Raw genomic sequence first — 14,790 nt, 5'->3', positions numbered from 1 at the left:
TATGAAGTGTATAGCTCGCCTCCTGTGGTACACTCGCCCTGAGTTTTTAAGGTGACAACAAAAAAAAATAAAAAAATAAAAATAAATAAAATATTAGAATAGAGGTGCTTGATATTTTGCGCAGGTAAAATGATGATAATAGTTTAGTAATGTATAAACCTCCTCAGTCATGATGCACGGCTTTGTTTATTGAGTGAGACCATGGTGGGGCCGTGTGGATTAACTGGAGAGGATTCCTAACGAGAACAGGCAGGCAGCGCTTTAATTGGAGAGGGATGGTAGATCAGGAAGTGTGTGTTTACCCTTGGTTGTCTCCCTTATCTCCTTCACTTCAACATTCACTTTTTTCCCAGGGCTGCTTCTTCTTCTTCTACTTCTTCTTCTTCTTCTTCTTCTTCACACGCAGAGACGGTCTCAGTGTAGCAGGTGCTCACTGAGGACAGAGGTGGAGAGCCCCTTGTGTCTGCGGAGATGCGTTCAGGCGCTGCAGGGACACGAAGGGCAGCGATGAATGGACACAGAGGCGAGAGCAGCCGAGTGGATCCGAAAATCCTGCTGAGCGACCTGAGGCGTGCGTGTGCGCACAGACACTTGGACTGAGCCCCGCGACCCACTCTGGTTTCAGCGCGTTTCAGTGCAGCGAAGGAGAGTTTCCAGGCTTTCAGTGACAGGGGACACAATCAGGAGTTGACACTCCGTTGTTTGCGTGAAGGCAGCAACACTTGAGACGCGGAGCTGCCACGAATAGATCCGCTATCCACGACCTCCCCTCGGCCAGGATAGGACGGACAGACCGAGGGACGGACGGAGGGACGGACGGACCTCGTGTTCAGGCGGACTCGGATCACCGTTGTTGTCCTCGCTTTCCTCTGTGGGCTCTTAACTCTTATTTTGTTTGCGTGAAGTGGATTTGTGTGCGGGCTACAAAGTGAAGCAGAGAAATGCTCCCGGCGGCGACAAAGAACAGATCCAGTAAGTGCACATTTTAACATCATTTCTCTCATTGGAACTTCAACATTTATGAAAAGCGTCACGTTGCTCACACTTGCTTGGGTTTTAATGCACTTTAAAGGGGATTTATTTGGTGGTGAGGTTCATGGTGAAACGTTTCCCGTCCGCTACTGCTGCTGCAGCAGCCACGCATGCAATATGCAGTACATTTATCTGACAGCAACTTTTTTCGTGTTGAAACGTCATTTAATTTTACACTGAATGAATGAATGTAATTGCTGTCGACTATCTGCATCCATTTTTGCGCGTACATGATTGTGTGCGTGCGTGTGTGTGTGTGTGTGTGTGTGTGTGTGTGTGTGTGTGTGTGTGTGTGTGTGTGTGTGATGATGATGATGATAATTGATATAATTGGTTCGTGTATATGCGCGCCCACGATTGGGGATATTTGATTGAAGATGTCTTGATTTTTTTTTTCTTCTTTTCTTTCTTTCTTAATTTTTTATTTATTTATTTTAATTTTTTTTCTGGTGTCTAACATGCGACCCAAGGTGTAATTGTGACTGTTTTAACAAACAATTTCTTGATATTGCACTGATCATAATTGTGAATTTTATATTTGAAAGGCATATTATCAAATCATTTTTTTTTAGTTTTTCTGAGATTTTAAATCATTTTTTTTTTTTTAAAGGATTGTTTGTTTTTAATTATTAATAGATAATAAATATGTGATTCTGTCACTGACATCCATTTATTTTCCTTTTCATTTACATTTTACAATGATATATAAAGCAAGGAAACGAGAAGCCTCACTGTATGCATACTAATTATAGTTGAAATATCAACTCTTATAACAGTCTCTTTTGCTGCACCACAAAGCTACATTTTCTATGGTTTTTCAGCTGTTTAACTATGAATTTCAACAAAAATGTAATTAAGCAAAATTTTCGGATGTTTTTTGAGCCATCACTTGCAGGTGGGCTTTAATCAACCTCCAGGTTTGCTCGGTACTTGAGCAGAATAGGGCTGTTTTCTCCTCCAGGCTGAATGCTACACTCTCAGCAGAGCACTCAGTCTGCAGCCTCTGCTGTGCTGTTTATTTAAAGAAAATGAATTCAAAAGCAATTTTTCAGGGTGAGTGACATGCTCAAGTAGCCTCATGGCCATCCTTTATCAATACATGAATCCGATTAAAGCTGTCACAGACACAATGAGGAGACTGAGGCGTGAGTCAAACTGTAACAGGATGATACAGGGTGGGTTAGTTTCTTGGAATTGCATCAGAGGTTCTTCCGCAATTAAATCCCCAGCCCTGCTGCATGTTGGGTTTTCAACCATTGCTCTGTCAGCTGAAAAGAACATGGTAAGATGCGTTTTTATCACAGATATAAGATGATTTGCTTGAATTTTTTCCCCCCTGGAACAGGAGCTTTGTTGCTGAACAGGGGAGCCAGTAGGAATGAGTATCGTTAAGGATTTATCGATACTAATACTCTTATCGATCCGGTACGTTAGCGATACCTTACTTTTTTTAAGTCAGTGGAAAAGCACAAAATAACACAAATTATGAATATTAATCTGTTTATTTTTGAAAATGTTTAACAATATGGCACATAAAATACAAAATAAACTGTTCTAACACCATAAATGTATAAATAAAACAATAAAAAATACCGTAACTTTTTTAATATTAACAAAACACTAAGCCAACTATCTAAGCAATACAAATATTCAAATCAAGCATATCAAACATAACTTAACAAGGAAAAATTGTGCGAAAGGAGAATTAGTGAGATGTCCCTCTAATGGCTGCTGCTGCACTGGCTCATGACAACAAGGCTAACTATGTTGATTTGTCCCTGTTTTGTCATATTAACTCACAACGTTTTAGCTGTGAGATAATATATGATCACAAGTCATTACTGGAACTAAAGGTTGCCAGCAGCTGAGGCACGGTAGCGGCCGGTGTGCGGGGAAAACTATATAGCCTAGGACTGCTACTTTGAGACGACCCAGCGGCCCACAAAGCAGCGGGTTTGCCTGCCAGCACTCGCTGCCACTAGAGCAGACAGAGGCGGCGCGACAGACGGCACACTTTTCTGAATCAAAATCCCAATAGCCGCTTAAATAGCCATGTGTTTTACTGTAGTGTGCAGTTTTTTGGCTGAAAACAATAACAAGAGTGTGTGGATAGTGTCTACAGACACGCCTACTCATGAAGCGAGGCGAACAGGCGAGCACTGTCTACAGTAGCCCCTCCCATCAGTCAGCTCCACATGCAGGTTCTTAAAGCTGCTAGAGGGCGTCTAGATGTCCCGCCCTCAACAGCTCCACTTCCTCCCCCTGCCTCTGCAATCTACCAGAAGCCACACCTCCACTTTTCTGCACGCGCATCGCAGAACATAACTAGGTCGCATTGATATAAGTCTATGGGTCAGGTAAGAGCCAAAATCATATTTACCTGTTTGCTGTTGTGACGCGCGGCCTTGTTTCCGTGCACAGTTCCACATTCACTTTGACTGACAGCCTCAAAAACAGGAAGTCGAAGCCTATTGGCTGGGGGATCACGGCACTCATTTCTATTTGTATCGGGGTCTATAGGACAAAGGAGGGACTTACACATGAATGTATATGAGTGACCACCAGCTGTAGACCATAGTAAAATACTAGTTAGGTATTTTTTCGCATTTCAAAAAAATCATACATAAACATAAATTTCTCAAAATCTCCGGATATCAGCTTTAGGGAGGACTGACAGACAGCATGGCAGTATCACTGCTTGTCTGAGGATTAACGGGACTTACGTTACGTTAACAGGACTGATAAAGATGTAGGTTGTCTGGCCGTTTTGATACCGGGTTTCGGTACCCATCCTTAAGAGACGGTCATTTACATTATAAAGTCGATGATTTTATCGGGAGCCATTTTGGCTTGAGGATTCAGAATAATGTGTTTTTGATCTAGTGGGTAGATTTACTATCGTTTAAACCTGTGTTGACAGGCCTGATAGGTGCCAGGCTGCTGAGCCATTGCGGTTTTCTTCCATCACGTCGGCTGCTGAAGATGCAAGGTTTATTTATCTGCTTTATTCTCCTCTTTTCTCTCTGTTTTTGTCACTTGTTGTAGCTATTGTACGTTGGGTCTTTAACAGTTTGATCTCATCTTTGAAACGCACCGAGTTATTAGGCTGACTATGCACTCAGACCGAATCTAATTCACGAGGCGATTCGATTTATTTGACCATGACTTCAGACTGATTACAGAATGCCTCAAAGCTCTTTTTCTTTTCTGTTCTTTTCAAAATAGAGTTTCAAATGCAAGTTTGGGGAAATAAAATAACCTTGACACTAAAGATGGGGTGGAGATGGAATGGTCGCAGCATGCAGGCAGTTAGATTATGTAGATTCATATTTTCACTGTTCCATCTAAATTGTTGTTAAGCTTTTTACTAATATGCTTACGTTATGTATGGATACATTTTAGTGGGCCTTGACAAATCTTTAGATATTTAAAATGACAATAAATCTTTGAAAGTTGGAGTCCAAATACCTACGGCTCATAATTAGGTGTGTATTGTGCACCATATAATTTTTTATTTTTCACATATACAGTACATAATAATAATGCATTGGATATATAGCACTTTTTCATAGACACACAGAGCACTTTACATTGATGCGCATTATTCTTTCACTCCACACATGGTGGTGGTAAGCTACTATTGTAGCCACAGCTGCCCTGGGGCGGACTGACTGAAGCAAGGCTGTCTCAGTGAACCATCAGTCCCTCCGTCCACCACCAACATTCACTCACACACTACATTCATAATAGGCAATGTGGGTAAAGTGCCTTGCCCAAGGACAGGACAATGGCTGCGTCTGAATAATCCCAACTATCTCCTTTACTATCCACTGTTCCTTCACCCCCGGAAGTGTTTAAGTGGTAGTCATGATAAAGAGCGTCCAAGTTCTTCTTAAGCGCAGGAAAAGAGGCTCAATGCTTCCTTATTCACCTCCTTTAGCCTAGGAAACACTGATGCATCCTTTACCAAAGGAGAACAGATAATGCGACCCACAGTTCCTTGCGGCGACAACATTTAAAGGGACACGCGCACCCGAGCGCTCACGGAAATTCACGACCAATGCAATAATATGCCTTGAACAGCTTTTAATAAATAATCTACACCCATATCTTTATATATGTAAGACATATTATCGGATTATAACTGACATAAAACAGACACGGTGTGGCTCAAGAGAAAGGGATCAGATACATCTTGAGCCACATTATGTTTTAATCATTGAGTTGCCTTGTGTATGAAATATACAAATAAATTTGCCTTGCCTTCATTATTGAACATTATTCATATTTCTGAGTGGAAAGTGAGTGTGAGCAACCATTCTCAATTCTTTTAGTCTTCCTTTTGTTTTTCGTAGCCTCTTTTCCTTGGATTTACATCCAAACCTGTGATTTTTGAGATTATATCATCAGAAAGTGTCATAAATGTGCTTTTAGTCCATTTTCGGAAAAGTGCAGTTTGGAAGTGCTAGTTGAAGTGCGTGATTGTCAAAACAAACGTGATGGCCGTTTCCTAACACCTTTTCTTAACCCCATGACGTCTTCCACAGGGTTATGGAAAAGTGGATAGGAAAGGAGAACAGAGGGACGCAGCCATAGACTTGGATAGAGCAGGATTTGAACCCCCAACCCTCCAGTTATTGGACAACCCACCAATGAGCCAATGGTCGCCCCAAATGACAAAAACGTATTGTTAGTTCTTTATACCTACGATTGATTGACAATGTATAAATCTGTTTGGTTGCCCTGGTCCACGCTGTTTACATTTTGACATAAAAGCAAAATAAATATGCTTTTGAAGACTAATATTTAACTAATTTTGTTCAATTTGTAGCTCATTTTGATATGTTAGGTTAGAGTGCAAAGGACGAGGCATGACGTTAAATGAGCCAATCAGAAGTAATCTCTGTTTGAAGTTAAGACATACCGTTACTTGTTAAATTAAGTAAGTAGAAATGATTTCATTTGAGCTAAAGAGATGTATTCAATTAATAAAATCTGAGTTTAGGAGAGTGAAACTGGGTTTGAGATCTAGGCAGTGTTGAAGCACATCACAGTAAAAAGATTATGGGTTCAGGGCATGCCAGCTTTGGCTTTAGCATCCTCTGCTACATTGTGTGGGGGTTTTATCCAGGTAAATGGTAAATTGACTTTATTTATATATTGTAGTACCAGCCAAGTAGTCCTAAAGTGCTTTACATAATCGACCACGTTCACTCTCGCATTCTCAAACCATTGGATTCAGAGCTGCTATACAAGGTGCTAATCTACCATCTGATCAACGGTCGCTACATACTTATTTTTGCTTGTAGATTAACTGTAGAAGTGAATTTGTTTTTGCTAAAGTAGTACATACTGTATATATTGTACAGCTGTCTGTTAGTAAATGTGCCTGTGTGGCATTTGGATAATCAAATTTAACCCAGGGTCGATGGGGTGGGGGGTCTGGGGGTTGGGGGTGGGATCGGTGGCGTGGTGCGCTGGGTCCTTGGCTCCTTGGGGCTTTCTCGGGTGTGTATGGGGGGGCGATGGCTGCCTCTCGGCTTGGGATCTTGGGGGCGTTCGGGGGACTGCTTGGCCGTGGGGTGGTCGCTGGGGGCCCTTAGGCTGCCTGCTCTTGCTGCTGGCCTGACTGCTTCTTCGGGCCCGGGGGCGGCTCTTGGGTTTTGCAGTGGCGGTACTTGGAAATACATTTGTCATGGATGCACTGGCCTTGGGCTGTGGGATAACACTCATACTGGGCTCAACCTTAGACACGTTGTTCCCAAATACCTGTTTTATGGAATTTCCACTCACCTCTTCCTCTGTTCACAGCCACCACCATTATTCCTAAACCACACACTGGTCACCAAACTGGCTTGACAACACAACAATAAACACAATATACACAACCACAATTTCACATCGCATCACTTAAAACTATTCCTCACCCATTCCATATCCTATCTTGTATCCCTCTTCCCTGCTAACTTCCCCACCCCCCTCCAACCCCTCACCTTGGTGTAACACTGCCCTCTCTTTTTTACATCCTCCCTTTAATAAAGTATTTCTTACCCTTCCCTAGGGAGGGCTGGTGACGGTCACAATTATGCAATGAAATAAATAAATTTATTTAATTGCAATAATAAAATATGCATTGCTGTCAAAAGATTGCACTTCTTGTAGTGTTAACCTTCGAAAGCATGTGCAGACAAGGTAAAAAAAAAAAAAAAAAAAAAAAAAAAAAAAAAAAAAAAAAAAAAAAAAAAAAAAAGAAAAAAAAAAAAAAAAAAAAAAAAATTTAACCCAGGATTGTCCTACTGGTTAGATTTAATTTGAAATAACATGATCAAGATTTATATTGTGTATCGCTACTTTGAGAAAATATATCGAGATATGGGATTTGGTCCATATCGCCCAGCTCTACAGTGTCTTACTCTTGGCATCAAGTAAGGTAGATTAGGCCTTGGTACCTTGTGGCTTGTTTTGATTAGCGTTGCTAGCTTGAAATTTAACTGGTGCCTGATGTCATATTACAACTTGCGGCTCTGAATAAACTCTAGGAATTGATTTACATTAAATACATTTTGTATGTGGTGTTAAGATACAGACATGCAAACATTTGCTTTTATGATTGTTGATAATTCGATGAAAAGAAGCATTTATTCATGCATTTCATGTAATTAGGAGATTAAGGCTGCACGATTTTTGCTGAAATCAAATCGTGACTTTTTTACTTTGAAAACTCAATTTTTGATTTCGATTTGATTTTTTTTTTCCCCCTTTGAATAAAAAAAAAAAAAAGAAAACTGGATTTAATTATGTCAAGTATTTTCTTTAATTGAAAAAGTGAAAACAAATTTCCGTATTGGGAATAAAGTGAAACTGCACAGCTTTAACAAAGACTGGTAAATCCCCTCTGGGATGGATAAAATAACTTACCCAACCAAAAATTAATCCCTCAGCATTTTTAAAAAGAGAAAATTGCATTGGAAAAATTTAATTCACATTTTAAAAAGAAGATGTTGTAGCAGGGGTCTGTCACTTAAACATGTGTTTGAAACTTATTTTTCTAGTTTGTAAAGGAAGAGAAACTCTTGCCACGAATACACATGATTAACTCATTCACTGCCAGCCATTTTCAGAGCAGCCAACCCCACATTGCCAGGCGTTTTAGATGATTTTCACTGATCTTTCAAGACTTACAGAATATTTTGTTCTACGACAATCTGAAATCTAAAAGATCAGACTCTTAACTTTCATCAGATTTGTTTTGTTTTGTTTCTAGCTTGTTTTGTTCTTCCGTAATCAGCAGTTGAATAGAGGCAAGTTTCATACAAATCGCCAGTTTGTTTCAAAAAGCTGAGAAAAAAGCTTTTTTCTAAAAAAAAAAAGTCAGTGACTTTGAAGCAATTTTTTTTTTTTTGCTTTAGGGACACCACCATTGGTTTTGTTCTATAAAACTACAAAAACAACACTGAGACCAGGCTTTTGATGGCAAAATTATAGTTTTGCTATCTAGGTCAGAGTTGAATGGTTTGCTTACTGTATTTTGGCCGTCCTCCAAGTCTCTCCCTCCGTCATTTTCCCACACACGCAACTTCCTTCTCCCGGACATGCCGAGTCTCACTGCTTGCCCTGTTTTTTTGAATGTTTTTTCTCACCATCGCGGACACTCAATTGTCCACTTAGTTCCACACATGCTCTGGTCGGGTGTGCGCTGCTGAGCATCAACTCTCGTAGCGTCATTTTCTGTCATGTAAAATCCTTTCCTCTCCCTCTGAGCTCTGCCGATCATCCAAAGGTGTCCTGCTGCCACCTACATGTCACCAGTTGATCACATGGTAAAAGTTAGATATTCACGGGAGACCTTTGTCACACTGTTAAGACGTCTTTGGCAGTCAATGAGTTAAACAGGAATATCAATTTTAACTAAAAATCCCCCTCAATAAATAATTTGATTTCAATTTTATATCGATTAATGGTGCCACCTTATAGGATATTCTAATCAGCTTCATTTAAGTAATACTACATTTTTTGTTTAACTAATTTCCTGCAGGTTTTTATTGTTAATGATCATCTGCTCGTTCACAGAGGACAGTTTTTCCCTTTCTGGAGGCGGTTTTTGTTGTGTTGGCCGGTTCGAACACCTGTCTGGCCTGTGTGAGCATCTGCATGTTCTTCTCACGGGGTATTTCCGCACAGGCCTGGTGTGAGGCGAGCAGCCACAACATCTGCTTCAACTTCATAATCTTAATGGTTCTCACTGGCATTTTCTATGCTGAATAGCACTGGGAAGGACCTCCAGCCTCTCTGTGGCCACACGCAGAAAAGCCACCCGGCACAGCCTACTCACAGCTGAAGCTTTCTCAGGCTCTCCGTATGGATAAAATCAGAGTAATTTTAGGGCCAAGGAGTTCTAATGAGAGGTTCTGCCTATAGTGTGGTGGGAGGAATCAGCGTTTTTTAGTGTTATTGAGGATTATAGGAGCACAGAGAGGCCTCTCTTGCCCAACGTCAGGGCGTTGGTCCAGAAAGAAAATCTAGACTTTCCCCTACTGGTTCAAACTGGTTGTGCTGGGGCTTAGATGTTGAGGGTGTATCGAGCTTGCTGGTTTGCATTCTGGGGTTTTCCATTTAATTCAAGTATTTGTTGGGTAATGTAGAAATCAAGCTGGTGATTCAGATGGCTTGCACATTTTTAGGAGCAGCTAATGTGTCTGCGTAGATGCTGCGAGTCAAAGCTATTGTCCTGGTTAGCATCCCATCTTCGCATTGAGACGCGGCGCTCTTAGAAGCACGCATGGTGGATTTTTAACAATGCCTGTTTCTGAACGTCAGCAGCACACAGGCATAGAGTGATTTACTACTCCGCCTGCAAGGGTAATGTAGGAGCAATTTGACTGCTGATTGAAACCAGGTCTCCCATTTCAGAGTCCACTGGTGACATTATAAACCATTTACACCAATGTTTTACAGGGCACCCCGTGCATCTGGTAAAGTGGAAACAGACGCACAGCCTAAAAATGGCACACTTCAGCTCGAGAGCTCCTCCTTTTCTTTTTTCTTTCTTTTTTTTTTTTTTATCCATTCCTCATGTGAGTTGTTGGTTTTGCTTTAAAATACAGGAGTGCTGCTGGGTAAACGTATACATCTAGATGACATTGGAAGATCAAATGTAAGGTCAATCCTTTAAGTCAGTTTGAGTTTGCAGAAGGACCTCCTAAATGTTGGATCTGTTTTTAATCATGCTGCCTTCACTTAAAGTTAGATGGAAGAGATAATTAAAAGCATGCACACGCTCATTCTCACCACATTATTACAAATCATACACTCAATATTGCTTTTAAAGGAGGTTATCACTGTTCACCTCATTTCTAGGGAGTCTACCAGTAAGACTAATGGCCATAGCTTCCCATGGGATTGTAGAAGTAGCAGTAGGAGGTTACAGGTGGATGTTCTGACTCATTACACAGGGAAGCACAGCTAAGAAACAAAGTGAAAAGGTGTGATTTTGGATCAGTTGCAGCAGCTGACGAATGATGGGTGTAAACATGTGTTTGCAGGACCTTTTTAGTAGGGTTGGGCACTGAAAACCGGTTTCAAATAGGAATCGGTTTGGACCACGGAAGGGAGATAGGAGATAATCACTGGTAAATAAAGCCCAGTAAAACAATCACCAGGAATAAATAGTTGCTCCTTGGTAAAGATAGTAGCTCTAACAACTTGATGAACTTGGTGACATTACAGCCTGTACATGCAGTACGGGAACGCATTAACTCCGCCTGCAGGTCCTTGTGCCAGCCGTCCGGTGAAGCCTGTTCCGTTTACCCCGTTTACTGAGGCCCGTGTGTGTTTAATAAGTCAGTATGAAAGTCAGCATGTTTATGTTTCAACCTATCCACTCTTTTCATTATATCTATGTCTTTTGAGGCTCTTATTAAGTAGTCTCGGCTGGAGTTCGAGTCGCCGCCATCTTGGATTAACTGTAAAGAGTTCTTGTATTAGTCTATTTTCTTTTTAAAGTGGTGCAGTTTTTGTGGCTTTAGACTCCAATTACATTTATGTCTATCATTTCTTCCCTATAATATAAACAGGTTCAAAATATAACTATTTTTTATAGTTTGTGTTTCCACTGTATCCAGAAAATTAATAATCTTTCTCAACAAGAACTGTTGATTGATTTGTCACATGACTACTCCAGGGTTTTAGTTTGTTTTATTTAGTTTCACATCTACCTGTAGCTCTTTGTTTTTTAGACTGATGCCAACTTGTTTGTAGAGTTATTTTACCAAGTTTCACTTTTACAGTTACAGTCGGGGACCTTTGTAATTGAACACCCTAGTTACAGTACAGCAACCAAATGAGACTGTATCAACTAAGTTAATTAATAAAAATGGCCTATGTAAAGCATTTTTCAAGTGGAAAAATTCTCCTGTAAAATCTGTGACCTGTTTACCTGCACAACTCAAAGAATCGGAATCGAGAATCGTCTCGAACAGGAATCAAAATTGAGAATCGGAATCAGAATCCCTAAAATCCAAACAATGCCCAACCCTACTTTTTAGGGTGTCATCACATCGTCCTGGCAGAGCTTTTGTTTGGATCAAAACACAACAGCAGCTGCATTAACTTTACAGTCCATCAGTCAATCTGAGGGGATGAGTGACTGGTTTAATTGTTAAGCTGGATGACTGTGACGCTGAATGACAGCTCAGGCTACTGCTGCAGGGTATATACTGTAGCGCTCATCCATTGAGATGTGTCAGCGCTCTGCTTAAACAGCCGTGCGAGCAAGAAAGTGAAAATGGCAAAATTGGGGCCGATGTCCACTTACGAGTAGTGCTTTATTTGTTCTTATCTGATTTAACGTAATTCAATGTTCTTCTCTTTTCATGGTATTAGAAACCAGACTCACTCATGGTGAGAACAAACAGATGCTGTTTCGAGCTTTGTGTTGCACTGAAATAAACCTACTCTAGCATGAGCTGAACTCGTCTTAGCTCAGGATTTTATTAGCTTTATATTAAACTAATAATGTTCAACCCTCAAGTTCAGGTGTGTCCCGCTCCTTTACCTAGTCATACATGTTTTAGATGTCACCATATTCAAAGATCTAAAATGTTAGTGAGCTTCTAGTGATGGTGTGTAAAAGCAGGACCCTATAGTCACTTTAACATATTTGGTTGTAGCTTTAAAGCTGCTGGAGACAATAAATAAAACATTTTTATAACACAGATAAAGAGATAGTGTAGGCCTCATACGTAGATCAATACATTGATGGTAAAACAAAACAAAATAAAATAAAAAAGCACCAACATAATCCAGGTTAAAAAGCTTTATAAGACATACTGTATATCATTTAAAGTATGAGAAAGAAGAGCAACAATTTTACCTAGGACAGCCATAATATATAAGCAGTATAAAATATATTAATTCTAAATAAACATAAAATGTTTTTATTAATTTGCCACACAAAATTTAATTGATGACATTTGTGTCGTAGATATGAAATAGTATAAAATTAATCATATGTACATGTCATGTACATTCATGGATATATGTATAATATTTATATGTACAAACTGTATATATGAAACTTGTGCAGAATATATATTGAATGTATATTGTAAAAATATTAATATAAGTTAAAAATAAATAAAAAATGTGTGATATTATCGAGAGAGCCTTGTTTTATTATGATGGGGTAGGTATGTACAGTATAAGCTGAAGAATGAGACAATTGAGTGTTTGAGACAATGTGCTCGCAAGTTAGTTTGTGACTGCATTACAAACATTTGGTTTGTTGTTATGTGACTTGATGTGATGTGCATTGCATTGTGGGATTGGAATTCCTGTAAAGTGTTTGAAATTACATTTTTGAGATTTAAGATGTATTTTTTTTAATTTTTTTTTACCTAATTTTTTCCATGGTTTCTGATGTAAACTTTGGATGTTTAATCTGTGCATAAACCATGTGATGGTTGGTTAACCTGCACAGCCTTTATGCCCAGACTTCAGTCCAGGGTGGACATTAAACTAAAAGGATAAGTGGGTCTAGGTCAGTGCTTTTCAACTTTTTGTTAATAATATGCTTGTACTTGATCAAGCAAACCCCATCATCATAATATATTTACTCCACTGTTTGTTATACATTGCCCATTTGTCACTGCGCTCCCCTATAGCTCTCCCCTGTGTGGGAACCACATCTATTCATTTATTCATCTATTCCTGAAATTGGCAAATTTGGCCTTTTATTGAGTCTCCACTTATTAATATGAGACTTAAACTGTTAGTGACTACAGCCCAAATGCTCTATACCAGATATGGGTAACTGGTGGGCCCGAGGGCAGATTTCCTCAGTCAAATTTTTTGCGGCCCCCAAGGCAAATCTTCCAAATTAAAATTCATGAATTTAGAAGGAATATGAATCCCAACATAATGCACAAAGTACACAGACACACAAAAAAAATTTGAAAAATACACAAAATGACTCTTAAAACATAAAATGACAACAATGACGGATACAGCCACTTAAATAAACAAAATGACTACATAAACAAACGAAACAATAACACAAAACAGAATAGCTTCAAAGACAAACTGTTACTCAAAATTGCACAAAATGACAGGAAAATACACAAAACTCGGTGTGTCCCGAGCCGATATTGTTATTGGATATCGGATTTTATCGGACTGCATCTAAAATCTCCGATATAAGCACTCCGATAAGTTTATGTTGTTTTTGTCCCCTCCCTCAGTTCTTCCCACCATATATTGACAGTAAAATATAACTGAAGTGAACTTAAATTGCTGACTATTATTCTCTGAGTAACATCTTTTGATCAAGCCTTTTCTAATATTCCACAATCCAAAATAAGTAATAAAAGTATGTATGATTTGTGCTGATATCCGATCAGATTGGTATCGACCAATACTCAAGGATGCAATATTGGTATTGTTTCGGAAGTGAAAAAATTGTATCGGGACATCCCTAAAAAACAACAAAAATACAGAAAGAGACCCCAAAATGCTCAAATCGACAACAAAAGTGCAGAAAATGACAGAAAAATACACAAAATTACAACAAGAACACATCAAATAACAAACACACATACTGACTCCAAAAACACTCAAAATTACAAAAAACTGACTAAACATCAAACCCACAAAGACAAAAAAGGCAAAACCCCTTTTTTCCCCCCTGAATTAATGCTCTGAGTGGTCATTATTCTAAATGCTGACATGAATGTTGATCATGTGGCCCTCCGTTTCGATACAAACACACTTTTGTGGTCCCCGCTTTGATAGAGTTGCCCATCCCTGCTCTATACTGTAAGCAACACAGTCCAGTCCATCAACCCCTGGCAATGTAACTTGTTTGTGCGTCTGGAACATCGAACCAATCCTCCTTGAGTCATCGTAGCCACAGGTCGTGCAGTGATAAAAACAAATGGAACTAATAAACTGTGTGTAGTCTCATGTAAACATGAACTCCTACGATGTAGACGTACACTTCAGGGTGTTTGTTTTGATATGTGCCGCAAATCAAGTGCAGACTGTGCAATTTGCTCAATATCTTATGAACAATAGAGCGAAAAGGTTGCAAATCTGTAGGGATGTGTCCTGGTTTAACACTGCGAGTGCTTGGTTTTGTTTTGTTTTGCTGCTCTGCTTTTTTGTTTCGAGTCATCCCACAGAGGAACTTCATGATATCATCTCGTACTCCCAGATATTATATTTTTCTGCTTTCATAAAGTTGAGTGTCATTGTAAATTGAAA

The 14,790-nt window shown here is 39.5% G+C and overlaps 1 protein-coding gene across 11 annotated transcripts in view; it reads left to right on the top strand.

The window, feature by feature from the left end:
* The first annotated feature begins 277 nt into the window (after window positions 1-277).
* The window catches only part of LOC114479097 (receptor-type tyrosine-protein phosphatase F), a 255,606-nt gene continuing 241,093 nt past the window's right edge, over window positions 278-14,790 (top strand). For 7 of the 11 annotated variants that reach the window (XM_028472571.1, XM_028472570.1, XM_028472574.1 and 4 more), the window contains exon 1: window positions 279-972. The gene's annotated coding sequence lies outside the window, so the exon portion shown is untranslated. Of the gene's footprint in view, window positions 973-14,790 lie in introns of all 11 variants that reach the window. The other 4 variants (XM_028472565.1, XM_028472564.1, XM_028472562.1 and 1 more) reach the window with 2 other exon arrangements.

This window comes from Gouania willdenowi, chromosome 17 (genome assembly GCF_900634775.1).
Source record: "Gouania willdenowi chromosome 17, fGouWil2.1, whole genome shotgun sequence".
NCBI lineage: Eukaryota > Metazoa > Chordata > Actinopteri > Blenniiformes > Gobiesocidae > Gouania > Gouania willdenowi.
This window is presented reverse-complemented; position numbering and strand designations above follow the sequence as displayed.